Genomic DNA, 26,364 nt, shown 5'->3' with positions numbered 1-26,364 from the left:
GGGCCCTTTTTGAGGGAATACTGCCATACTTCGCAGCATCGCCGCTGCGACCCAAAACCTCACCTCGCCGCAAGATGTTCTCTGGGAGTCACAAAGCAAGGCGGCATTGCTCTGCTGGTCCGTGGGGTTTCTGTCCGTTAGAAATCACGTCACGCCGAGGATCACGAACCGTAACCCAACGTAAAGACCGTGGGGTTAGATGATGGCTGGGTCTGGCTTCGCAGAGCAACCTCTGATACGCCGCCGTCAACACACTTTGCAGTTTGCTTAATGAAGGCGGTTCATTAATAGAGCTCAACAGTAATAATCGGAGACAGTTGGAACAATATTACAATTTATTCCCATTAGACGGCTCGGCTGCTCAACCGCAGCTACTGATCTCAGAGACCGAGAATGAAACTATAATGCGAAGATGCAAAAAAAGAAATCTCATTTAAATGGTCATTTAAAAGCCCTTGCAGCTGCTATTTTAGATCAAAACAAAGATTCTCTCTGTGTTATTTTGAAAGGCCAGATTTCAGCAAGGACGGGGGGAAAAAAAAAAAGAAAACAAAACAGCAAACCAACAATTCAGAATTGTAATCCTTTGGGCCTTCAACATCGAATGAGATTTTATGGCATAAATAAATAAAGAACACATTTCCAAGTGGTTTTGAGATAAGATCTTAGAAGGTAGCTCTTCTTGCCCAGAAGAATTGCACTCAATATCTATCATTTCATGCCTGCTTGACCTGAGGAATATCTTGTCAAGGCAGAGAGAAAACAAATATTAAATTGGTATTTAAGTAACACTGGGATTAAAGTCCATGTTCTTAAGAGCATCCCAAGTGAGCATGAGAGTTAAGAAGATGTCTTAGAGTTAAAAAAAAAAAAAAAGAAAGAAAAAATAACAGCAGGTCAGATCAAACAGGGTGGCAAAAGCTTTAAACAACATTTTTTTGTGCATAGCAGCAGAAAGTAGCAGCTCCTGGGTATGCCACGCTTGCAGCTCAGCCCCACAGCCCCGTGTTGTGGTGGGGTTCTTGTTGGAAGAGGGGAGGACCTGCTGTCAGCCCGCACAGTTGGTTCTTGCACTTGTGGACTTGAGGATCCAATTACAGGATGAAACCGGGCTTTGAACTTCTTGTGGTATTTTCCAGCCGGGGCCTCAGCAAACCGCACCAACGTCTTCTGAAACCGAGTACTTTGCAATGGAGGTAAATATAATCCCCGCTTTACAGCTGGGCATGATGAGCCGCAAGTGGAGGGTGATGTTTTTTCTGTTGAGTCACCTGGAATACGATTTAAATAAGTGGGATGAAACCTGCCAGATGTGCATACTGCTGGGGATAGCAGGTGTCACCCAAATCCAGCCCTTCCTCCTGCATCTTCTCCTCTGATATTAGTTATCATTGGTCTCTCTGTTATATGTAAAATTAAATAGTAAATCTTGTGGGGAAAGGATTGCAGACCAGCTTTTCATTTGATAGAAAGAGGGGCCAGCATGTTTTAAGTGCCATATACATGGACAATAACAAGTGAAAGCATCCAATTCTTGCAAGCTTTGCTTCAGTTTTCTACTTGGGATGAAGAATTTATTTTAAAATCTGAAAACTCACCCTTTCAACCTTTCTTCCATTCTAATTGCCAAAGAGAAACCAGATTCGCACGTGATCGTTGCTACGTTCTGCAAACTTCTCTGAAGACGGAGACATCCTCGGAGGCCAAAGAACCATCCTCAGCTTCAACGTCGGGTTTTATCGGGGCTCTGGGAAGGCGATGACTTCTCATGGCTCTGCAGTCTTGCCTCTGGACATTTCCTTTATGCGAGCCCCTGCCTCCTGCAATGAATTACAGTAATGCAACTTATCTTGCACCGGGCACAAGCTACCTCAGTGTAATTACCCCACTGTGAATTCCTCGGCAAGCCCTTTCCCTGGCTCAGAGTTTCACAATCTGTGGGAAGCATCTCCCTGGAGGGGCACAGCTTGGAGGGAGGATATTGTTTCCATTCACAGCACTGGAACATGCTAATTATTCTGGGAGGAAAGGGGGGGTGGGGGGGGTGGCAGCTTTCACTTGGGAGGGACAGGCTGGGCAAATAGTTTGTGAAACGCCAACTTAACCCCATCTTGTAGGGAATTGTCTGCAGCTCTTTTCCCCCTTCCTAGTTACTGTAATGAGGGCCTGACTTCCCAGATTAGCTCTGGCTATTTAAATGCTAATTTAATTAACAAAACATCGGGGGGGGGGGGGGGGGGGGGGGAAGCATTACTTGTCCCTCCCATTCATTTATCGAATTTCTGAATGCAACACTATTTTCATCAGGTTGAGGAGCTACAGTATTGCTACACCCACCTGGTCATAGCAGGGATTAAAGCAGTGATGTGGAGGAGAGAAAAAGAGGGCCTCCGTCTCATTTTTTATAAGCAACTGAATTTCATTGGTTTTGTTTAGAAGTAACCAAGTCAAAACAGTTTAATGTGTCCCACATAACTGGGATGGCTGGGGTGTGTGTATCACCAGGACCCAAGGGAAGAAGATGGCTTTTGTTTTTGTTTAGGTGAAGGTATGAATGGTTTGGATCTCGGATCTTCTAGATAGAACTGTATCTCAGGGCAAGCCAGAAAACATGACAGTCTTTTGGAAGTCTTCTTCCAGTCCATAACAAGTAACAAATCAATTGTATTTTAAATATTTTTTTTCATTTGTTAGACTGCGTATCAAAAGAGACGCATCAATTATGAATTTGCAGTAGACCTACTTTCTGCCCATAAATCATTCAGGTGTTGGAAAACTAAAACAGAGGATCTTACTAGTGTTTAGTTAGTTGTATGCAAACTCTTAAGGGGTCCACTTCTGCAAGAAGCTGAGCACCAACTGGGACAGTCCCAGTCAGAGACTGGGAGGCATTCAGGGCAGCCAGCAGCACTTTAGCATCTTCAGTGATCAGGTTCTCAGCACAAAAATATTTTGCGAAACAGTTTAAAAACAAGACCTGTTGCTGTTTTGCATTTTTCATAGATTGTTGTTTGGCCAGTCCCAGGAGTAAAGAGTTTTATTCTGGTACGATAAGTTTGCCTTCAGGTTTATCTTGCTTTTCAGTCTGGAGATACAAATATATAAATGTAGTAGAAATTTATAGGTACGTAGAAGCGAAAACAGAAGATAGATTTGTTATAAATTTCTTTCAACTATAATCAAGAAAGCAAGCACCAAGGGAAATTGGTATTAAGAACAGGTCAAGAAATCTGGATAAAAGAGAAATTCAATTTATCCAAATCAGTTGTCAAAACTCTGCTTGATATCAAAATGTTGTCTGCTTTTTGTTTTTTTTTTTTTGTTTTTTTTTTTTTTTTAAAAGGAATTGCTGAAATTTCTCAGCCAACACTTTGCGCAAATGTACAGGTTTGGGAGACTCACATTCATTTTAGCAAGGCTTCTGCATGCTCCATTATTTTAATAGGAACTTCCTATAATCAAAGGATTGATTGTTCCCTGGGTCATTCGTGACTCTGAATTTCACTGATCCTGGCATGAACTTTTGAAGGTATTTGAGTGTGGCCTCCTAGTCTCAGTGTGAAAAGTATTCACGGCCAAATAAATGAACTCTCGAAGTCTTCTTGCGGCACTAGATTATAACAGATTAAAACCCGAACCACACTTTTATAGACAGCCCCCTCTTTTTAAAAGTTATTCCAGAGTTCAAAGTCCTGGTCATAAATCTCATGGCATTATAGGACATGTATTACCCAGAGGAAAGCACAAATCAATAGCCAGACCCCGATGTCTCCATAAACCCCATATGTGCCCTGTTTATAGCAGTGAAATTTCTTACACTTTGGCTGGGGTGCTTCTCCCATACAGTGGGATTTCAGTACAAATTCATACTTCTGGCAGCAACGCAAGGCCAGGCAATATTAGCAAATTTTGTGCTGGTAGGATGAGGTTCCTGATGAGTATTTTCTCATTGACTAAAAATTTCTATTATTCTTATCAGCTGTTCAGTTTGCTGATACAGAGTGTTTCAGAGCAACTGGTTTTACCAGCCGTGTTACATTTTCTTTGAGAGGTTCTTTCCTCAGGTAAAGACTCCACACTGGATTTCCTTTGTTTGAAAGGAAAATAGATTTTCTGTCTTTGGAGAAAATGGAGAATCTCTGAAGAACTTGAAAAATACAAAATTAGCGGGAGAGCGTTTCTAGCAGTTGTAAGACAAGTTTGTAGTTCTATAAAAGCAAAAATCCCAACACAATGGCAATTACGGGTACTCTGATGAACGCATATTTACCGAGCTGTGTAATGTTTCCCGCGTTTATCTCCTAGTACTTCTGAGATACATGAATGGTCAGGGCTGAACTGCCTTGACTTCAAAGGTTGGAATATTTTACAGCTTCATCTGCTGAATCATGTTGGTTTTGCTCCACTTCTGCAGAGGCGCCGCCTGCAAAAGCCACATTTTTTGCTTTTCTGCCCATCCACACCTTGTCTCTTCTTCACCTTCCCTCTTCCCCAGAAGCTGTACAGCTTCAGAGCATGTCCTGGTAATCCAGACACCGACAGACACTGGCCAAGATCCTAATCCAAACCCAGATCTAAATTATCCAGCTGCATTTACACTAATAATAATAATAATAATAATAATAAAAAAACCCTAATGTGTTTTGCCTATGTTTAGCAAATAACACCGCAGGCTAAATTGCCAGCTCCAGATACCCCCAGATTTAACGAGTTGGTAATTTGATGTTGAAACTTGGGAAATTTTGATAAATGGGGATGCTGCTGTCAGTGCCGGGAGCTGTAGAATTTATGGATGAAATGGGATTTTATCAGCGACGACCAAAAATTCCTTTCTGACTCTATAGGCAAGAGTGACGCCCGGTGGCTACGGAGCAAAATAAAATCAGGTCTAATTGTAATGGTCCCCTTTCCTGTCCTTCCTTATTTATTGATTTTCCCCTGCTGCTTTTAAGGAAAGAGCTGGGGACAAGCAAGGACTTCTACCCGCCCTCGCAGCATGAGCACCCATTGCCTGGTGGCACCCATTCCCCTGGACCAGCTCCTTTGGGGTGAAAGTGGGAGAGCAAAGGGGTGCTGGCAACTCTCCCATGGCTCCTAAAATGCTGCAGCCAAGCATGGAGACACAGATGTGGTCCTGGCACCCTGAATTTGGGCAGAGGATTTCCACTGATCTTGCCACAACCTTATGTGGCCCTTCCCAGGGTTTGTCTACGCTCAGGGCTTGCGCTCGTTAGGACACGAGATGGGATTTCTTTTATCCATATTTCAGCTAAAATGGCAGCAAACTCATTAGCACGGGTTATCAGAGAGAAGTAAATACCGGGGGCCTCCTTTTTGCTTTGTGCCTACTACGTAGTGCTTATCATACAGTAAAGATTATGTGACAAAAAGAATGAAACAGCATTTTGACTACTACTGTCTACGTAACCCTAAACCCTAATACCTTCAGCTAAGCGGTTATTGATGGGTATTATGAATGGTTAACTACCTGAAGGAAAGTGTTCAAAAAAAAAAAAAGGAGTAATCTTTGCCGAAGGGCTAAAAATGTACTTTATTTGGACTTTAATTTGGACTTACTAGAAATGAAAATGGAAATGCCCAGGTAATTACCTCACTCACTGAGCTGTGGCTTTAATAAATGTCAAGTGTTGGGAGTGTACTGCTAAAAGCTGGTGTCATGGGCCTCTGCTGGAAACGTGCCCATTGAACAAACAAACCAGTTTGGCTCCTAAATCAAAAGTCCCCGTGGTATTTCTGTATGGGTGAGCATTGACATTAGATGTTCCCTAAGGTACCTATCCATATCTCAATGTGTTATAAAGAGGGAACTCAAGCTGAGGTCTGGGTCTGCTTACTGGGAAAATGAAGCCCAGCTCTGATACTTAGACCTTGCTTCTGTCTCTGCTTCCAGACCTCCACTTCACTGGTGTACATGATACCTGGATTTAGGAGCTCACTGGTGCGGTTTCCAATTGAAAACATGGAGCGGGGAAGGATTGTTGAAGGGACAGATTGAGGTACTCTGGTCCTTCACTCATGGATGCCTGCAAAACTAAGAAAACACAAAAATATTTCTCTTAAAATTTGGGAATACCTCTCCCGATTGCGAATAACTGGGATGGGAAGGAGCATCGGGTTTGTGCCGGTAAGTTTTCTGAGTTTTCAGAAAGGCAAAGAACCACGTTATTACGAGTGAAGAGCATGAAGGAGAGCTTGTTGCACAGCACAAGGCCATCGCAACCAGAGAAGCAAGGAGCAGTGTGTAGCTGCCAGAAATACCAAGCCACCTCTTCCAACACCCCTCAGCTCAAAGGCCCATCTCTTTGCAGAGACATCCTCTTGCCCAGAGCTGCATTGTACAGCATACGGCCTCCCGCTTGCCTTGAGGAGATGTCTCTTAAGAGGCTCTTCCACAGTCAGCTTCACAGCCACACTGTTGCTCCTAATATTCATCACATGCGGGATCAAAAAATTACGTCTGCAGAAAGTTGCTCCAGAACAAAAATGTCATTCAATCATAGAGTGGTTTGGGTTGGAAGGGACCTCAGAGATCACCCAGTCCCAACCCCCCTGCCCCGGGCAGGGCCCCCTTCCCCCAGCCCAGGGGGCCCAGCCCCGTCCAACCTGGCCTTGAACCCTTCCAGGGAGGGGGCAGCCACAGCTGCTCTGGGCAACTTGTGCCAGCGCCTCACTGCCCTCACAGTAAAGAATTTCTTCCTTACATCTAATCGAAATCTACCCCCTTTCAGTTTAAAACTGTTGCTCCTTGTCCTCTTGCAACAGACCCTATTAAAATGTCTCTCTGCATCTTTCTTATAAGCCCCCTTTAAGTACTGAAAGGCGGCAATAAGGTCTCCCCAAGAGCTTTCCCTTCTCCAGGCTGAACCACCCCAAACCTTTCATCATGGGAAAGGTGTTTAATCCCTCTGATTATTTCTGTGGCCTCCTCTGGCCCTGCTCAAGCAGGTCAGTGTCCTTCTGATGTCAGGGGCCCCAGGCTGGCCCCAGCACTGCAGGGGGGTCTCCCCAGAGCGCAGCAGAGGGGGAGAACCCTCCCTGGCCCTGCTGCCCCCCCTGCTCTGGCTGCAGCCCAGAACACGGGTGGCTTCTGGGCTGCGAGCAGACATTGCCGGGTCATGTCCAGCTTTTCATCCACCAGTACTCCCAAGTCCTTCTCTGTGGGGCTGCTCTCAATCCACTCATCCCCAGCCTGTATTGTTACTGGGGATTGCCCTGACCCATGTGCAGGACCTTGCATTTGGCCTTGTTGATCTCCAAGAGGTTCACATGGGCCCACTTCTTAAGCTTGTCCAGGTCCCTCTGGAAGGCATGCCTTCCCTCAGGTGAGGCAACTGCACCACTCAGTTTGGTGTCATTCACTAATTTGATGAGGGTGCACTCAATCCCACTGTCTATGTCATTGGTGAAGACATGAAATAGTACTGGTCCCAGTACAAACCCTTTAGGGACACCACTCCTTACTGGTTTCCCCCTGGACATTGAGCCATTGACCATAACTCTTAACTCAACTCTTTTGTTAACCCTTTCCCTCTGCATGAAGAGCAGTCAAAGCTACTGGGGGCGGGACAGAACACGGGGAGCCCCAACATTCCTTGCCAGGCAACACTCAAACAGAATCCACAGGACAGAAGTGACCATGGCACTGCCAGCTCTGCAGCACACACTGTGCGGCCCTGGGGCTCCTCCGATGGCCCAGCTACTGCAGCCATTCCTCTTCCCCAAAACCTTCTACACCAGAGGTGAGGACTAACCCTGACCCCGACAGCCCCGGGACTCGCTCTGGGGAAATTCAGAGCCCTTTCTCCGTTGCGCCTCTCCTTCTCCTTCTCAGTCCCCTCATGCGCCCTCCTGTCCCGGCTTGGGATGTGATCACCAGTGAGTGCTCATGTCTCTCTGTCAGGATCAACCTGCCCAGTAAATATAATTTATAGATAATTCCCCAATCTCTTGGAGCCATCTCTCCCATTTCACCACCACATGGACAATCGTCCCTGCCACAAGCTCCCCACTCACCCGGCACAGAGCAGGGGGATGTCTGTGCTCAGGGCTGGCTCAGGGGGTGCCCCAGGAGATTCCTCCAGGTCCTCACCCCTGCACATCTCCCTCTCACCTCTGCAGGTCTGCAGATGGCTCCAAGCAGCAGCTGCTTCAACCCCCATGTCTCCCACTCGGAGTGGACGAGCACCAACCTGCCTCCAGCTGCCACCTTTGTCACCGGCCACAGCGTTGCTTCCCGGCCAGGCGCTGCCCTGTGGGGACCCCCGGGCTGCGGCTCCCCCCGGCCTGGGCAGAGCAATGGGCCCCCCAGAGCCAAGCTGAGCTGTCCTGCCCCACAACTGTCAGGGCAGAGCAGCGGCCTCAGCCCGTCCAGTGCTGCCACCGTCCCTCCGCAGCCACCACCACGTCGAGGGACAGTACACGCACCATGGCCTGTCCAGCAGAGCCAACCGCTGGCGGCACCCCCAGGCAGTGGCAGCCACCCAGGCAAAATATCCCCATGGTTAAGGACATCCTCCCAGGTGTTGACCTCCCTGGCGAGTGATGTCCCCATGGATGAGGACATCCTCCCAGGTGTTGACATCTCCCTGGCGAGTGATGTCCCCATGGATGAGGACATCCTCCCAGGATGTGACATCTCCCTGGCGAGTGATGTCCCATGGATGAGGACATCCTCCCAGGTGTTGACATCTCCCTGGCGAGTGATGTCCCCATGGATGAGGACATCCTCCCAGGATGTGACATCTCCCTGGCGAGTGATGTCCCCATGGATGAGGACATCCTCCCAGGATGTGACATCTCCCTGGCGAGTGATGTCCCCATGGATGAGGGCACCCCCCTGGGTGGTAACATCTCCCCCAGCCACTCTGCTGCCCTCCACGTCCAAGCCATCAGGGACCCCGGGGTGATTCCAGCCGGTGACGTTGTGCTGCCTGAGGTGGTGCTGCTGGAAGAGGCTATGAGGCACTTGGATTGCTCCCTGGGGGCAAGGGGGGGATCAGCCGGGACGATTCCAGCAGCGTCCCCGTGCCCGTGGACACCGGTGGCACTAGTGGCTCCATCCCCCAGCGCAGGATCAGCTCGCTGTGGCTGCCCGAGAAGATGCTCCCCAATGACTCGTGTCCCCAAGGCCTCCAAAGCCACCCTGAGCAGGGAGCACTTAACTCCCATCAGGATGAGGGCTGAGGATCCACGGCAGGACGTGGGGACAGACCTGCCACCCCCTCAGGGCAGTGTGTCCCGGCACGACACCAGCCGGGAGAAGCGAGGGAGAAGCGAGGGAGAAGCGAGGGGAGAAGCGAGCGGAGAAGCGAGCGGAGAAGCGAGGGGAGAAGCGAGGGGAGAAGCGAGGGAGAAGCGAGGGAGAAGCGAGCGGAGAAGCGAGCGGAGAAGCGGCAAAATGGCTCCCGGCCAGAAAATGGCGGCAAGCGCAAGGCCCCTGCAGCCAGTGCTGGGGCGGGGGGTGGGACTGGGCCTGTTGCGGGGAACGGGTGGGTTTGGGGAGGGGGGAGGGTGTGTTGACGATGTAGTAGCTTTGGTAGTGCGTGTTTTGTTCTCAGTTTTTCCATTAAAAGCCATTTATCCAGAACCTGTCCGTGCCTCACTGACGTCCTCCAGGCAGGTGACATCCGTAGCTCTTCCCTCGTCCTCTAATGCCGTCACTCCATCATGGAAGGCCGCTGGATTAGTCGGGCACGATTTGCCCTCGGCGAAGCCACGCTGGCTGTCTCTAAAGCGGCTGCTGAGCTGTTGTCATTCCATTTTCTAGCTCTGCAGTCACCAGTTGTGAGGCATTCATGACTCTCGGCCGCTATGAATTTACAAACTGGCAAAAATGAGCTCTCTAAAGTAGAAACATCCTTCCCAGTAAACTGCCCTGGCATTTTATCGGAATCTGTTTAGTTTTCCTGCTCTGTGCTGAAATCCTGTAAATTCTTCACCATTGCTTCTGCCACTGTTAGTGCTACTGGTCCCCAGAAATGTTCCAGCTCCCTCTTGCCTGAAATCGCTTTTGAATTCACTCCCTGCTGTAACATCGCAAACCGATTTGCCGCACACTCTATCTCCTACAACATTTCTTAAGTAAGCACCTTACAACTGGCCTTTTTTGACATGCCAAGCTAATAGCTACTGTTTCATTTGCATTTCTCATAGTACCAGGGAATGTGAAATACTTTTTAATATATTGCTGCCTATCCTCACTTTCTGCATTAGTTTCACAGATTTTCAGTATACTTCTTTCACTATTTCTTTTCGTCACCAGATTTTCTGCAGAATAGCCCTCTGCCAAAGTTTGTTGCCTTACAGTGATTTTTGTCTTTGCCCTTTGCTACATAGAAGCCAGCACAAATAAGGGAAAAACTGACTATACAAGAGAGTGTGAAAATACCTTACGTCTAAATGACAAAACTAAGATCTTCATAAAGATTAATTAATAAATAAATATACCTATACACACTTCCCCCCACCCCCCCCCGACACATACACCTATAAACACGCCCCCGCGACGGGTCACGCGCACCTCGACACCCACACCTGCCCTACAGACACCCATGAGGACCGGCACCCCCCGGCCTCCCGCCCCGCTCTGCCCCTCGGGCCCGCTCCCCTCACACCAGCGCCGGGGAGCGGGGGAGTGTCACTGAGGGAGGAAAGTCTCACCTCGCCGGTTCGTGGGGCGGACGCGCACCGCCACCTTCACTTTGGAGTCCCCCATCGCGCTGCTCCAACCTCCTCCCCGGCTCCTTCGTCCCTCCTCGGCTTCCGTTTACGGAGGGACAACCGGCGGGGCGGGGAGGAGGGCGGAGCGGGGCGGGAGGGGGTGTCAAACCGGGGGGAGGGGGGGGGCGGAGGAAGGGAGGCACCGTGTGTGACCGACGTCCGGCTGGACTACAGATCCCAGCGTGCAGCGCCGCCCACCCCGCCGCTCCGGGGAGGCGGGCAGCGAGGCGCGATGCCCGCTGGGAGTTGTAGTCCTTTCCGCGCCCGTCTCCTGGCGGGACAGCATTGCATGCTGGGATATGTGGTCCGCTAGCATAGACGAGTTTCGTGAGGGGGCGAGCCCCAAATGGCGTTTGTGGGTTGTGTCGCGCTGACAGAGAAGGGGGGTCTCAGGCTCACCCCAGGTCCTGCCACACATCACCAGAGTGGCTGTGGGCCAGCCCTGTCCCACCTCAGTCTGTGCTGCCTGTGCCTCGGGCCCTTTTTGAGGGAATACTGCCATACTTCGCAGCATCGCCGCTGCGACCCAAAACCTCACCTCGCCGCAAGATGTTCTCTGGGAGTCACAAAGCAAGGCGGCATTGCTCTGCTGGTCCGTGGGGTTTCTGTCCGTTAGAAATCACGTCACGCCGAGGATCACGAACCGTAACCCAACGTAAAGACCGTGGGGTTAGATGATGGCTGGGTCTGGCTTCGCAGAGCAACCTCTGATACGCCGCCGTCAACACACTTTGCAGTTTGCTTAATGAAGGCGGTTCATTAATAGAGCTCAACAGTAATAATCGGAGACAGTTGGAACAATATTACAATTTATTCCCATTAGACGGCTCGGCTGCTCAACCGCAGCTACTGATCTCAGAGACCGAGAATGAAACTATAATGCGAAGATGCAAAAAAAGAAATCTCATTTAAATGGTCATTTAAAAGCCCTTGCAGCTGCTATTTTAGATCAAAACAAAGATTCTCTCTGTTATTTTGAAAGGCCAGATTTCAGCAAGGACGGGGGGAAAAAAAAAAGAAAACAAAACAGCAAACCAAAATTCAGAATTGTAATCCTTTGGGCCTTCAACATCGAATGAGATTTTATGGCATAAATAAATAAAGAACACATTTCCAAGTGGTTTTGAGATAAGATCTTAGAAGGTAGCTCTTCTTGCCCAGAAGAATTGCACTCAATATCTATCATTTCATGCCTGCTTGACCTGAGGAATATCTTGTCAAGGCAGAGAGAAAACAAATATTAAATTGGTATTTAAGTAACACTGGGATTAAAGTCCATGTTTTAAGAGCATCCCAAGTGAGCATGAGAGTTAAGAAGATGTCTTAGAGTTAAAAAAAAAAAAAAGAAAGAAAAAATAACAGCAGGTCAGATCAAACAGGGTGGCAAAAGCTTTAAACAACATTTTTTTGTGCATAGCAGCAGAAAGTAGCAGCTCCTGGGTATGCCACGCTTGCAGCTCAGCCCCACAGCCCCGTGTTGTGGTGGGGTTCTTGTTGGAAGAGGGGAGGACCTGCTGTCAGCCCGCACAGTTGGTTCTTGCACTTGTGGACTTGAGGATCCAATTACAGGATGAAACCGGGCTTTGAACTTCTTGTGGTATTTTCCAGCCGGGGCCTCAGCAAACCGCACCAACGTCTTCTGAAACCGAGTACTTTGCAATGGAGGTAAATATAATCCCCGCTTTACAGCTGGGCATGATGAGCCGCAAGTGGAGGGTGATGTTTTTTCTGTTGAGTCACCTGGAATACGATTTAAATAAGTGGGATGAAACCTGCCAGATGTGCATACTGCTGGGGATAGCAGGTGTCACCCAAATCCAGCCCTTCCTCCTGCATCTTCTCCTCTGATATTAGTTATCATTGGTCTCTCTGTTATATGTAAAATTAAATAGTAAATCTTGTGGGGAAAGGATTGCAGACCAGCTTTTCATTTGATAGAAAGAGGGGCCAGCATGTTTTAAGTGCCATATACATGGACAATAACAAGTGAAAGCATCCAATTCTTGCAAGCTTTGCTTCAGTTTTCTACTTGGGATGAAGAATTTATTTTAAAATCTGAAAACTCACCCTTTCAACCTTTCTTCCATTCTAATTGCCAAAGAGAAACCAGATTCGCACGTGATCGTTGCTACGTTCTGCAAACTTCTCTGAAGACGGAGACATCCTCGGAGGCCAAAGAACCATCCTCAGCTTCAACGTCGGGTTTTATCGGGGCTCTGGGAAGGCGATGACTTCTCATGGCTCTGCAGTCTTGCCTCTGGACATTTCCTTTATGCGAGCCCCTGCCTCCTGCAATGAATTACAGTAATGCAACTTATCTTGCACCGGGCACAAGCTACCTCAGTGTAATTACCCCACTGTGAATTCCTCGGCAAGCCCTTTCCCTGGCTCAGAGTTTCACAATCTGTGGGAAGCATCTCCCTGGAGGGGCACAGCTTGGAGGGAGGATATTGTTTCCATTCACAGCACTGGAACATGCTAATTATTCTGGGAGGAAAGGGGGGGTGGGGTGGGTGGCAGCTTTCACTTGGGAGGGACAGGCTGGGCAAATAGTTTGTGAAACGCCAACTTAACCCCATCTTGTAGGGCATTGTCTGCAGCTCTTTTCCCCCTTCCTAGTTACTGTAATGAGGGCCTGACTTCCCAGATTAGCTCTGGCTATTTAAATGCTAATTTAATTAACAAAACATCGGGGGGGGGGGGGGGGGGGGGAAGCATTACTTGTCCCTCCCATTCATTTATCGAATTTCTGAATGCAACACTATTTTCATCAGGTTGAGGAGCTACAGTATTGCTACACCCACCTGGTCATAGCAGGGATTAAAGCAGTGATGTGGAGGAGAGAAAAAGAGGGCCTCCGTCTCATTTTTTTATAAGCAACTGAATTTCATTGGTTTTGTTTAGAAGTAACCAAGTCAAAACAGTTTAATGTGTCCCACATAACTGGGATGGCTGGGGTGTGTGTATCACCAGGACCCAAGGGAAGAAGATGGCTTTGTTTTGTTTAGGTGAAGGTATGAATGGTTTGGATCTCGGATCTTCTAGATAGAACTGTATCTCAGGGCAAGCCAGAAAACATGACAGTCTTTTGGAAGTCTTCTTCCAGTCCATAACAAGTAACAAATCAATTGTATTTTAAATATTTTTTTTCATTTGTTAGACTGCGTATCAAAAGAGACGCATCAATTATGAATTTGCAGTAGACCTACTTTCTGCCCATAAATCATTCAGGTGTTGGAAAACTAAAACAGAGGATCTTACTAGTGTTTAGTTAGTTGTATGCAAACTCTTAAGGGGTCCACTTCTGCAAGAAGCTGAGCACCAACTGGGACAGTCCCAGTCAGAGACTGGGAGGCATTCAGGGCAGCCAGCAGCACTTTAGCATCTTCAGTGATCAGGTTCTCAGCACAAAAATATTTTGCGAAACAGTTTAAAAACAAGACCTGTTGCTGTTTTGCATTTTTCATAGATTGTTGTTTTGGCCAGTCCCAGGAGTAAAGAGTTTTATTCTGGTACGATAAGTTTGCCTTCAGGTTTATCTTGCTTTTCAGTCTGGAGATACAAATATATAAATGTAGTAGAAATTTATAGGTACGTAGAAGCGAAAACAGAAGATAGATTTGTTATAAATTTCTTTCAACTATAATCAAGAAAGCAAGCACCAAGGGAAATTGGTATTAAGAACAGGTCAAGAAATCTGGATAAAAGAGAAATTCAATTTATCCAAATCAGTTGTCAAAACTCTGCTTGATATCAAAATGTTGTCTGCTTTTTGTTTTTTTTTTGTTTGTTTTTTTTTTTTTTAAAAGGAATTGCTGAAATTTCTCAGCCAACACTTTGCGCAAATGTACAGGTTTGGGAGACTCACATTCATTTTAGCAAGGCACTTTCTGTGCTCCATTATTTTAATAGGAACTTCCTATAATCAAAGGATTGATTGTTCCCTGGGTCATTCGTGACTCTGAATTTCACTGATCCTGGCATGAACTTTTGAAGGTATTTGAGTGTGGCCTCCTAGTCTCAGTGTGAAAAGTATTCACGGCCAAATAAATGAACTCTCGAAGTCTTCTTGCGGCACTAGATTATAACAGATTAAAACCCGAACCACACTTTTTATAGACAGCCCCCTCTTTTTAAAAGTTATTCCAGAGTTCAAAGTCCTGGTCATAAATCTCATGGCATTATAGGACATGTATTACCCAGAGGAAAGCACAAATCAATAGCCAGACCCCGATGTCTCCATAAACCCCATATGTGCCCTGTTTATAGCAGTGAAATTTCTTACACTTTGGCTGGGGTGCTTCTCCCATACAGTGGGATTTCAGTACAAATTCATACTTCTGGCAGCAACGCAAGGCCAGGCAATATTAGCAAATTTTGTGCTGGTAGGATGAGGTTCCTGATGAGTATTTTCTCATTGACTAAAAATTTCTATTATTCTTATCAGCTGTTCAGTTTGCTGATACAGAGTGTTTCAGAGCAACTGGTTTTACCAGCCGTGTTACATTTTCTTTGAGAGGTTCTTTCCTCAGGTAAAGACTCCACACTGGATTTCCTTTGTTTGAAAGGAAAATAGATTTTCTGTCTTTGGAGAAAATGGAGAATCTCTGAAGAACTTGAAAAATACAAAATTAGCGGGAGAGCGTTTCTAGCAGTTGTAAGACAAGTTTGTAGTTCTATAAAAGCAAAAATCCCAACACAATGGCAATTACGGGTACTCTGATGAACGCATATTTACCGAGCTGTGTAATGTTTCCCGCGTTTATCTCCTAGTACTTCTGAGATACATGAATGGTCAGGGCTGAACTGCCTTGACTTCAAAGGTTGGAATATTTTACAGCTTCATCTGCTGAATCATGTTGGTTTTGCTCCACTTCTGCAGAGGCGCCGCCTGCAAAAGCCACATTTTTTTGCTTTTCTGCCCATCCACACCTTGTCTCTTCTTCACCTTCCCTCTTCCCAGAAGCTGTACAGCTTCAGAGCATGTCCTGGTAATCCAGACACCGACAGACACTGGCCAAGATCCTAATCCAAACCCAGATCTAAATTATCCAGCTGCATTTACACTAATAATAATAATAATAATAATAATAAAAAAACCCTAATGTGTTTTGCCTATGTTTAGCAAATAACACCGCAGGCTAAATTGCCAGCTCCAGATACCCCCAGATTTAACGAGTTGGTAATTTGATGTTGAAACTTGGGAAATTTTGATAAATGGGGATGCTGCTGTCAGTGCCGGGAGCTGTAGAATTTATGGATGAAATGGGATTTTATCAGCGACGACCAAAAATTCCTTTCTGACTCTATAGGCAAGAGTGACGCCCGGTGGCTACGGAGCAAAATAAAATCAGGTCTAATTGTAATGGTCCCCTTTCCTGTCCTTCCTTATTTATTGATTTTCCCCTGCTGCTTTTAAGGAAAGAGCTGGGGACAAGCAAGGACTTCTACCCGCCCTCGCAGCATGAGCACCCATTGCCTGGTGGCACCCCCCCTGGACCAGCTCCTTTGGGGTGAAAGTGGGAGAGCAAAGGGGTGCTGGCAACTCTCCCATGGCTCCTAAAATGCTGCAGCCAAGCATGGAGACACAGATGTGGTCCTGGCACCCTGAATTTGGGCAGAGGATTTCCACTGATCTTGCCACAACCCTTATGTGGCCCTTCCCAGGGTTTGTCTACGCTCAGGGCTTGCGCTCGTTAGGACACGAGATGGGATTTCTTTTATCCATATTTCAGCTAAAATGGCAGCAAACTCATTAGCACGGGTTATCAGAGAGAAGTAAATACCGGGGGCCTCCTTTTTGCTTTGTGCCTACTACGTAGTGCTTATCATACAGTAAAGATTATGTGACAAAAAGAATGAAACAGCATTTTGACTACTACTGTCTACGTAACCCTAAACCCTAATACCTTCAGCTAAGCGGTTATTGATGGGTATTATGAATGGTTAACTACCTGAAGGAAAGTGTTCAAAAAAAAAAAAAGGAGTAATCTTTGCCGAAGGGCTAAAAATGTACTTATTTGGACTTTAATTTGGACTTACTAGAAATGAAAATGGAAATGCCCAGGTAATTACCTCACTCACTGAGCTGTGGCTTTAATAAATGTCAAGTGTTGGGAGTGTACTGCTAAAAGCTGGGTCATGGGCCTCTGCTGGAAACGTGCCCATTGAACAAACCAACCAGTTTGGCTCCTAAATCAAAAGTCCCCGTGGTATTTCTGTATGGGTGAGCATTGACATTAGATGTTCCCTAAGGTACCTATCCATATCTCAATGTGTTATAAAGAGGGAACTCAAGCTGAGGTCTGGGTCTGCTTACTGGGAAAATGAAGCCCAGCTCTGATACTTAGACCTTGCTTCTGTCTCTGCTTCCAGACCTCCACTTCACTGGTGTACATGATACCTGGATTTAGGAGCTCACTGGTGCGGTTTCCAATTGAAAACATGGAGCGGGGAAGGATTGTTGAAGGGACAGATTGAGGTACTCTGGTCCTTCACTCATGGATGCCTGCAAAACTAAGAAAACACAAAATATTTTCTCTTAAAATTTGGGAATACCTCTCCCGATTGCGAATAACTGGGATGGGAAGGAGCATCGGGTTTGTGCCGGTAAGTTTTCTGAGTTTTCAGAAAGGCAAAGAACCACGTTATTACGAGTGAAGAGCATGAAGGAGAGCTTGTTGCACAGCACAAGGCCATCGCAACCAGAGAAGCAAGGAGCAGTGTGTAGCTGCCAGAAATACCAAGCCACCTCTTCCAACACCCCTCAGCTCAAAGGCCCATCTCTTTGCAGAGACATCCTCTTGCCCAGAGCTGCATTGTACAGCATACGGCCTCCCGCTTGCCTTGAGGAGATGTCTCTTAAGAGGCTCTTCCACAGTCAGCTTCACAGCCACACTGTTGCTCCTAATATTCATCACATGCGGGATCAAAAAATTACGTCTGCAGAAAGTTGCTCCAGAACAAAAATGTCATTCAATCATAGAGTGGTTTGGGTTGGAAGGGACCTCAGAGATCACCCAGTCCCAACCCCCCTGCCCCGGGCAGGGCCCCCTTCCCCCAGCCCAGGGGGCTCCCAGCCCCGTCCAACCTGGCCTTGAACCCTTCCAGGGAGGGGCAGCCACAGCTGCTCTGGGCAACTTGTGCCAGCGCCTCACTGCCCTCACAGTAAAGAATTTCTTCCTTACATCTAATCGAAATCTACCCCCTTTCAGTTTAAAACTGTTGCTCCTTGTCCTCTTGCAACAGACCCTATTAAAATGTCTCTCTGCATCTTTCTTATAAGCCCCCTTTAAGTACTGAAAGGCGGCAATAAGGTCTCCCCAAGAGCTTTCCCTTCTCCAGGCTGAACCACCCCAAACCTTTCATCATGGGAAAGGTGTTTAATCCCTCTGATTATTTCTGTGGCCTCCTCTGGCCCTGCTCAAGCAGGTCAGTGTCCTTCTGATGTCAGGGGCCCCAGGCTGGCCCCAGCACTGCAGGGGGGTCTCCCCAGAGCGCAGCAGAGGGGAGAATCCCTCCCTGGCCCTGCTGCCCCCCCTGCTCTGGCTGCAGCCCAGAACACGGGTGGCTTTCTGGGCTGCGAGCAGACATTGCCGGGTCATGTCCAGCTTTTCATCCACCAGTACTCCCAAGTCCTTCTCTGTGGGGCTGCTCTCAATCCACTCATCCCCCAGCCTGTATTGTTACTGGGGATTGCCCTGACCCATGTGCAGGACCTTGCATTTGGCCTTGTTGATCTCCAAGAGGTTCACATGGGCCCACTTCTTAAGCTTGTCCAGGTCCCTCTGGAAGGCATGCCTTCCCTCAGGTGAGGCAACTGCACCACTCAGTTTGGTGTCATTCACTAATTTGATGAGGGTGCACTCAATCCCACTGTCTATGTCATTGGTGAAGACATGAAATAGTACTGGTCCCAGTACAAACCCTTTAGGGACACCACTCCTTACTGGTTTCCCCCTGGACATTGAGCCATTGACCATAACTCTTAACTCAACTCTTTTGTTAACCCTTTCCCTCTGCATGAAGAGCAGTCAAAGCTACTGGGGGCGGGACAGAACACGGGGAGCCCCAACATTCCTTGCCAGGCAACACTCAAACAGAATCCACAGGACAGAAGTGACCATGGCACTGCCAGCTCTGCAGCACACACTGTGCGGCCCTGGGGCTCCTCCGATGGCCCAGCTACTGCAGCCATTCCTCTTCCCCAAAACCTTCTACACCAGAGGTGAGGACTAACCCTGACCCCGACAGCCCCGGGACTCGCTCTGGGGAAATTCAGAGCCCTTTCTCCGTTGCGCCTCTCCCTTCTCCTTCTCAGTCCCCTCATGCGCCCTCCTGTCCCGGCTTGGGATGTGATCACCAGTGAGTGCTCATGTCTCTCTGTCAGGATCAACCTGCCCAGTAAATATAATTTATAGATAATTCCCCAATCTCTTGGAGCCATCTCTCCCATTTCACCACCACATGGACAATCGTCCCTGCCACAAGCTCCCCACTCACCCGGCACAGAGCAGGGGGATGTCTGTGCTCAGGGCTGGCTCAGGGGGTGCCCCAGGAGATTCCTCCAGGTCCTCACCCCTGCACATCTCCCTCTCACCTCTGCAGGTCTGCAGATGGCTCCAAGCAGCAGCTGCTTCAACCCCCATGTCTCCCACTCGGAGTGGACGAGCACCAACCTGCCTCCAGCTGCCACCTTTGTCACCGGCCACAGCGTTGCTTCCCGGCCAGGCGCTGCCCTGTGGGGACCCCCGGGCTGCGGCTCCCCCCGGCCTGGGCAGAGCAATGGGCCCCCCAGAGCCAAGCTGAGCTGTCCTGCCCCACAACTGTCAGGGCAGAGCAGCGGCCTCAGCCCGTCCAGTGCTGCCACCGTCCCTCCGCAGCCACCACCACGTCGAGGGACAGTACACGCACCATGGCCTGTCCAGCAGAGCCAACCGCTGGCGGCACCCCCAGGCAGTGGCAGCCAAACCCAGGCAACAATATCCCCATGGTAAGGACATCCTCCCAGGTGTTGACATCTCCCTGGCGAGTGATGTCCCCATGGATGAGGACATCCTCCCAGGTGTTGACATCTCCCTGGCGAGTGATGTCCCCATGGATGAGGACATCCTCCCAGGATGTGACATCTCCCTGGCGAGTGATGTCCCCATGGATGAGGACATCCTCCCAGGATGTGACATCTCCCTGGCGAGTGATGTCCTGATGTCCATGGATGAGGGCACCCCCCTGGGTGGTAACATCTCCCCCAGCCACTCTGGCCCTCCACGTCCAAGCCATCAGGGACCCCGGGGTGATTCCAGCCGGTGACGTTGTGCTGCCTGAGGTGGTGCTGCTGGAAGAGGCTATGAGGCACTTGGATTGCTCCCTGGGGGCAAGGGGGGGATCAGCCGGACGATTCCAGCAGCGTCCCCGTGCCCGTGGACACCGGTGGCACTAGTGGCTCCATCCCCCAGCGCAGGATCAGCTCGCTGTGGCTGCCCGAGAAGATGCTCCCCAATGACTCGTGTCCCAAGGCCTCCAAAGCCACCCTGAGCAGGGAGCACTTAACTCCCATCAGGATGAGGGCTGAGGATCCACGGCAGGACGTGGGGACAGACCTGCCACCCCCTCAGGGCAGTGTGTCCCGGCACGACACCAGCCGGGAGAAGCGAGGGGAGAAGTGAGGAGAAGCGAGCGGAGAAGCGAGCGGAGAAGCGAGGGGAGAAGCGAGGGAGAAGCGAGGGGAGAAGCGAGGGAGAAGCGAGCGGAGAAGCGAGCGGAGAAGCGAGCGGAGAAGCGAGCGGAGAAGCGGCAAAATGGCTCCCGGCCAGAAAATGGCGGCAAGCGCAAGGCCCCTGCAGCCAGTGCTGGGGCGGGGGGTGGGACTGGGCCTGTTGCGGGGAACGGGTGGGTTTGGGGAGGGGGGAGGGTGTGTTGACGATGTAGTAGCTTTGGTAGTGCGTGTTTTGTTCTCAGTTTTTCCATTAAAAGCCATTTATCCAGAACCTGTCCGTGCCTCACTGACGTCCTCCAGGCAGGTGACATCCGTAGCTCTTCCCTCGTCCTCTAATGCCGTCACTCCATCATGGAAGGCCGCTGGATTAGTCGGGCACGATTTGCCCTCGGCGAAGCCACGCTGGCTGTCTCTAAAGCGGCTGCTGAGCTGTTGTCATTCCATTTTCTAGCTCTGCAGTCACCAGTTGTGAGGCATTCATGACTCTCGGCCGCTATGAATTTACAAACTGGCAAAAATGAGCTCTCTAAAGTAGAAACATCCTTCCCAGTAAACTGCCCTGGCATTTTATCGGAATCTGTTTTAGTTTTCCTGCTCTGTGCTGAAATCCTGTAAATTCTTCACCATTGCTTCTGCCACTGTTAGTGCTACTGGTCCCCAGAAATGTTCCAGCTCCCTCTTGCCTGAAATCGCTTTTGAATTCACTCCCTGCTGTAACATCGCAAACCGATTTGCCGCACACTCTATCTCCTACAACATTTCTTAAGTAAGCACCTTACAACTGGCCTTTTTTGACATGCCAAGCTAATAGCTACTGTTTCATTTTGCATTTCTCATAGTACCAGGGAATGTGAAATACTATTTTTAATATATTGCTGCCTATCCTCACTTTCTGCATTAGTTTCACAGATTTTCAGTATACTTCTTTCACTATTTCTTTTCGTCACCAGATTTTCTGCAGAATAGCCCTCTGCCAAAGTTTGTTGCCTTACAGTGATTTTTGTCTTTGCCCTTTGCTACATAGAAGCCAGCACAAATAAGGGAAAAACTGACTATACAAGAGAGTGTGAAAATACCTTACGTCTAAATGACAAAACTAAGATCTTCATAAAGATTAATTAATAAATAAATATACCTATACACACTTCCCCCCCACCCCCCCCGACACATACACCTATAAACACGCCCCCGCGACGGGTCACGCGCACCTCGACACCCACACCTGCCCCTACAGACACCCATGAGGACCGGCACCCCCCGGCCTCCCGCCCCGCTCTGCCCCTCGGGCCCGCTCCCCTCACACCAGCGCCGGGGAGCGGGGGAGTGTCACTGAGGGAGGAAAGTCTCACCTCGCCGGTTCGTGGGGCGGACGCGCACCGCCACCTTCACTTTGGAGTCCCCCATCGCGCTGCTCCAACCTCCTCCCCGGCTCCTTCGTCCCTCCTCGGCTTCCGTTTACGGAGGGACAACCGGCGGGGCGGGGAGGAGGGCGGAGCGGGGCGGGAGGGGGTGTCAAACCGGGGGAGGGGGGGGGCGGAGGAAGGGAGGCACCGTGTGTGACCGACGTCCGGCTGGACTACAGATCCCAGCGTGCAGCGCCGCCCACCCCGCCGCTCCGGGGAGGCGGGCAGCGAGGCGCGATGCCCGCTGGGAGTTGTAGTCCTTTCCGCGCCGTCTCCTGGCGGGACAGCATTGCATGCTGGGATATGTGGTCCGCTAGCATAGACGAGTTTCGTGAGGGGGCGAGCCCCAAATGGCGTTTGTGGGTTGTGTCGCGCTGACAGAGAAGGGGGGTCTCAGGCTCACCCCAGGTCCTGCCACACATCACCAGAGTGGCTGTGGGCCAGCCCTGTCCCACCTCAGTCTGTGCTGCCTGTGCCTCGGGCCCTTTTTGAGGGAATACTGCCATACTTCGCAGCATCGCCGCTGCGACCCAAAACCTCACCTCGCCGCAAGATGTTCTCTGGGAGTCACAAAGCAAGGCGGCATTGCTCTGCTGGTCCGTGGGGTTTCTGTCCGTTAGAAATCACGTCACGCCGAGGATCACGAACCGTAACCCAACGTAAAGACCGTGGGGTTAGATGATGGCTGGGTCTGGCTTCGCAGAGCAACCTCTGATACGCCGCCGTCAACACACTTTGCAGTTTGCTTAATGAAGGCGGTTCATTAATAGAGCTCAACAGTAATAATCGGAGACAGTTGGAACAATATTACAATTTATTCCCATTAGACGGCTCGGCTGCTCAACCGCAGCTACTGATCTCAGAGACCGAGAATGAAACTATAATGCGAAGATGCAAAAAAGAAATCTCATTTAAATGGTCATTTAAAAGCCCTTGCAGCTGCTATTTTAGATCAAAACAAAGATTCTCTCTGTGTTATTTTGAAAGGCCAGATTTCAGCAAGGACGGGGGGAAAAAAAAAAGAAAACAACAGCAAACCAACCAATTCAGAATTGTAATCCTTTGGGCCTTCAACATCGAATGAGATTTTATGGCATAAATAATAAAAACACATTTCCAAGTGGTTTTGAGATAAGATTTTAGAAGGTAGCTCTTCTTGCCCAGAAGAATTGCACTCAATATCTAATTTCATGCCTGCTTGACCTGAGGAATATCTTGTCAAGGCAGAGAGAAAACAAATATTAAATTGGTATTTAAGTAACACTGGGATTAAAGTCCATGTTCTTAAGAGCATCCCAAGTGAGCATGAGAGTTAAGAAGATGTCTTAGAGTTAAAAAAAAAAAAAAGAAAGAAAAATAACAGCAGGTCAGATCAAACAGGGTGGCAAAAGCTTTAAACAACATTTTTTTGTGCATAGCAGCAGAAAGTAGCAGCTCCTGGGTATGCCACGCTTGCAGCTCAGCCCCACAGCCCCGTGTTGTGGGGGTTCTTGTTGGAAGAGGGGAGGACCTGCTGTCAGCCCGCACAGTTGGTTCTTGCACTTGTGGACTTGAGGATCCAATTACAGGATGAACCGGGCTTTGAACTTCTTGTGGTATTTTCCAGCCGGGGCCTCAGCAAACCGCACCAACGTCTTCTGAAACCGAGTACTTTGCAATGGAGGTAAATATAATCCCCGCTTTACAGCTGGGCATGATGAGCCGCAAGTGGAGGGTGATGTTTTTTCTGTTGAGTCACCTGGAATACGATTTAAATAAGTGGGATGAAACCTGCCAGATGTGCATACTGCTGGGGATAGCAGGTGTCACCCAAATCCAGCCCTTCCTCCTGCATCTTCTCCTCTGATATTAGTTATCATTGGTCTCTCTGTTATATGTAAAATTAAATAGTAAATCTTGTGGGGAAAGGATTGCAGACCAGCTTTTCATTTGATAGAAAGAGGGCCAGCATGTTTTAAGTGCCATATACATGGACAATAACAAGTGAAAGCATCCAATTCTTGCAAGCTTTGCTTCAGTTTTCTACTTGGGATGAAGAATTTATTTTAAAATCTGAAAACTCACCCTTTCAACCTTTCTTCCATTCTAATTGCCAAAGAAACCAGATTCGCACGTGATCGTTGCTACGTTCTGCAAACTTCTCTGAAGACGGAGACATCCTCGGAGGCCAAAGAACCATCCTCAGCTTCAACGTCGGGTTTTATCGGGGCTCTGGGAAGGCGATGACTTCTCATGGCTCTGCAGTCTTGCCTCTGGACATTTCCTTTATGCGAGCCCCTGCCTCCTGCAATGAATTACAGTAATGCAACTTATCTTGCACCGGGCACAAGCTACCTCAGTGTAATTACCCCACTGTGAATTCCTCGGCAAGCCCTTTCCCTGGCTCAGAGTTTCACAATCTGTGGGAAGCATCTCCCTGGAGGGGCACAGCTTGGAGGGAGGATATTGTTTCCATTCACAGCACTGGAACATGCTAATTATTCTGGGAGGAAAGGGGGGGTGGGGGGGTGGCAGCTTTCACTTGGAGGGACAGGCTGGGCAAATAGTTTGTGAAACGCCAACTTAACCCCATCTTGTAGGGCATTGTCTGCAGCTCTTTTCCCCCTTCCTAGTTACTGTAATGAGGGCCTGACTTCCCAGATTAGCTCTGGCTATTTAAATGCTAATTTAATTAACAAAACATCCGGGGGGGGGGGTGGGGGGGGGGGGGAAGCATTACTTGTCCCTCCCATTCATTTATCGAATTTCTGAATGCAACACTATTTTCATCAGGTTGAGGAGCTACAGTTATTGCTACACCCACCTGGTCATAGCAGGGATTAAAGCAGTGATGTGGAGGAGAGAAAAGAGGGCCTCCGTCTCATTTTTTTATAAGCAACTGAATTTCATTGGTTTTGTTTAGAAGTAACCAAGTCAAAACAGTTTAATGTGTCCCACATAACTGATGGCTGGGGTGTGTGTATCACCAGGACCCAAGGGAAGAAGATGGCTTTTGTTTTTGTTAGGTGAAGGTATGAATGGTTTGGATCTCGGATCTTCTAGATAGAACTGTATCTCAGGGCAAGCCAGAAAACATGACAGTCTTTTGGAAGTCTTCTTCCAGTCCATAACAAGTAACAAATCAATTGTATTTTAAATATTTTTTTCATTTGTTAGACTGCGTATCAAAAGAGACGCATCAATTATGAATTTGCAGTAGACCTACTTTCTGCCCATAAATCATTCAGGTGTTGGAAAACTAAAACAGAGGATCTTACTAGTGTTTAGTTAGTTGTATGCAAACTCTTAAGGGGTCCACTTCTGCAAGAAGCTGAGCACCAACTGGGACAGTCCCAGTCAGAGACTGGGAGGCATTCAGGGCAGCAGCAGCACTTTAGCATCTTCAGTGATCAGGTTCTCAGCACAAAAATATTTTGCGAAACAGTTTAAAAACAAGACCTGTTGCTGTTTTGCATTTTTCATAGATTGTTTTGGCCAGTCCCAGGAGTAAAGAGTTTTATTCTGGTACGATAAGTTTGCCTTCAGGTTTATCTTGCTTTTCAGTCTGGAGATACAAATATATAAATGTAGTAGAAATTTATAGGTACTTAGAAGCGAAAACAGAAGATAGATTTGTTATAAATTCTTTCAACTATAATCAAGAAAGCAAGCACCAAGGGAAATTGGTATTAAGAACAGGTCAAGAAATCTGGATAAAAGAGAAATTCAATTTATCCAAATCAGTTGTCAAAACTCTGCTTGATATCAAAATGTTGTCTGCTTTTTGTTTTTTTGTTTGTTTTTTTTTTTTTTTTAAAAGGAATTGCTGAAATTTCTCAGCCAACACTTTGCGCAAATGTACAGGTTTGGGAGACTCACATTCATTTTAGCAAGGCACTTTCTGTGCTCCATTATTTTAATAGGAACTTCCTATAATCAAAGGATTGATTGTTCCCTGGGTCATTCGTGACTCTGAATTTCACTGATCCTGGCATGAACTTTTGAAGGTATTTGAGTGTGGCCTCCTAGTCTCAGTGTGAAAAGTATTCACGGCAAATAAATGAACTCTCGAAGTCTTCTTGCGGCACTAGATTATAACAGATTAAAACCCGAACCACACTTTTATAGACAGCCCCTCTTTTTAAAAGTTATTCCAGAGTTCAAAGTCCTGGTCATAAATATCATGGCATTATAGGACATGTATTACCCAGAGGAAAGCACAAATCAATAGCCAGACCCCGATGTCTCCATAAACCCCATATGTGCCCTGTTTATAGCAGTGAAATTTCTTACACTTTGGCTGGGGTGCTTCTCCCATACAGTGGGATTTCAGTACAAATTCATACTTCTGGCAGCAACGCAAGGCCAGGCAATATTAGCAAATTTTGTGCTGGTAGGATGAGGTTCCTGATGAGTATTTTCTCATTGACTAAAAATTTCTATTATTCTTATCAGCTGTTCAGTTTGCTGATACAGAGTGTTTCAGAGCAACTGGTTTTACCAGCCGTGTTACATTTTCTTTGAGAG

The 26,364-nt window shown here is 48.2% G+C and overlaps 3 long non-coding RNA genes across 12 annotated transcripts; all 3 read right to left on the bottom strand.

Moving 5' to 3' along the window:
* Positions 1 to 317: 317 nt before the first annotated feature.
* Positions 318 to 10,862, bottom strand: LOC122154520. 5 transcript variants are annotated; one of them, XR_006166483.1, is made up of 7 exons: positions 10,681 to 10,862; positions 9,609 to 9,829; positions 5,940 to 6,052; positions 4,271 to 4,423; positions 2,796 to 3,085; positions 1,599 to 1,820; positions 318 to 1,271 (listed from the first exon to the last, which is right to left on the bottom strand). It is a non-coding gene; the product is annotated as an uncharacterized LOC122154520 (long non-coding RNA). The 5 variants fall into 5 exon arrangements; XR_006166482.1 differs by lacking the exon at positions 2,796 to 3,085 and having other exon boundaries at positions 10,681 to 10,859; XR_006166484.1 differs by lacking the exons at positions 2,796 to 3,085; positions 4,271 to 4,423 and having other exon boundaries at positions 9,609 to 9,844; positions 10,681 to 10,857.
* Positions 10,863 to 11,532: 670 nt separating this feature from the next.
* Positions 11,533 to 21,971, bottom strand: LOC122154524. Of its 6 annotated transcripts, XR_006166500.1 has the most exons (7): positions 21,805 to 21,971; positions 20,728 to 20,948; positions 17,144 to 17,256; positions 15,479 to 15,631; positions 14,002 to 14,292; positions 12,808 to 13,029; positions 11,533 to 12,480 (listed from the first exon to the last, which is right to left on the bottom strand). It is a non-coding gene; the product is annotated as an uncharacterized LOC122154524 (long non-coding RNA). The 6 variants fall into 6 exon arrangements; XR_006166501.1 differs by having other exon boundaries at positions 14,002 to 15,631; positions 20,728 to 20,963; XR_006166496.1 differs by having other exon boundaries at positions 14,002 to 15,631.
* A 2,130-nt stretch (positions 21,972 to 24,101) lies between these two features.
* On the bottom strand, positions 24,102 to 25,216 carry LOC122154507. Its single transcript, XR_006166436.1, has 2 exons — positions 25,116 to 25,216; positions 24,102 to 24,142 (listed from the first exon to the last, which is right to left on the bottom strand). It is a non-coding gene; the product is annotated as an uncharacterized LOC122154507 (long non-coding RNA).
* Between the last annotated feature and the right edge of the window lie 1,148 nt (positions 25,217 to 26,364).

The sequence above is a fragment of the Tyto alba genome, unplaced genomic scaffold, assembly GCF_018691265.1.
Source record: "Tyto alba isolate M040663 unplaced genomic scaffold, T.alba_DEE_v4.0 Super-Scaffold_40, whole genome shotgun sequence".
Taxonomy (NCBI): Eukaryota; Metazoa; Chordata; class Aves; order Strigiformes; family Tytonidae; genus Tyto; species Tyto alba.
Note: the sequence above shows the minus strand (reverse complement) of the source record. Positions and strands in the feature narration are given on the sequence as shown.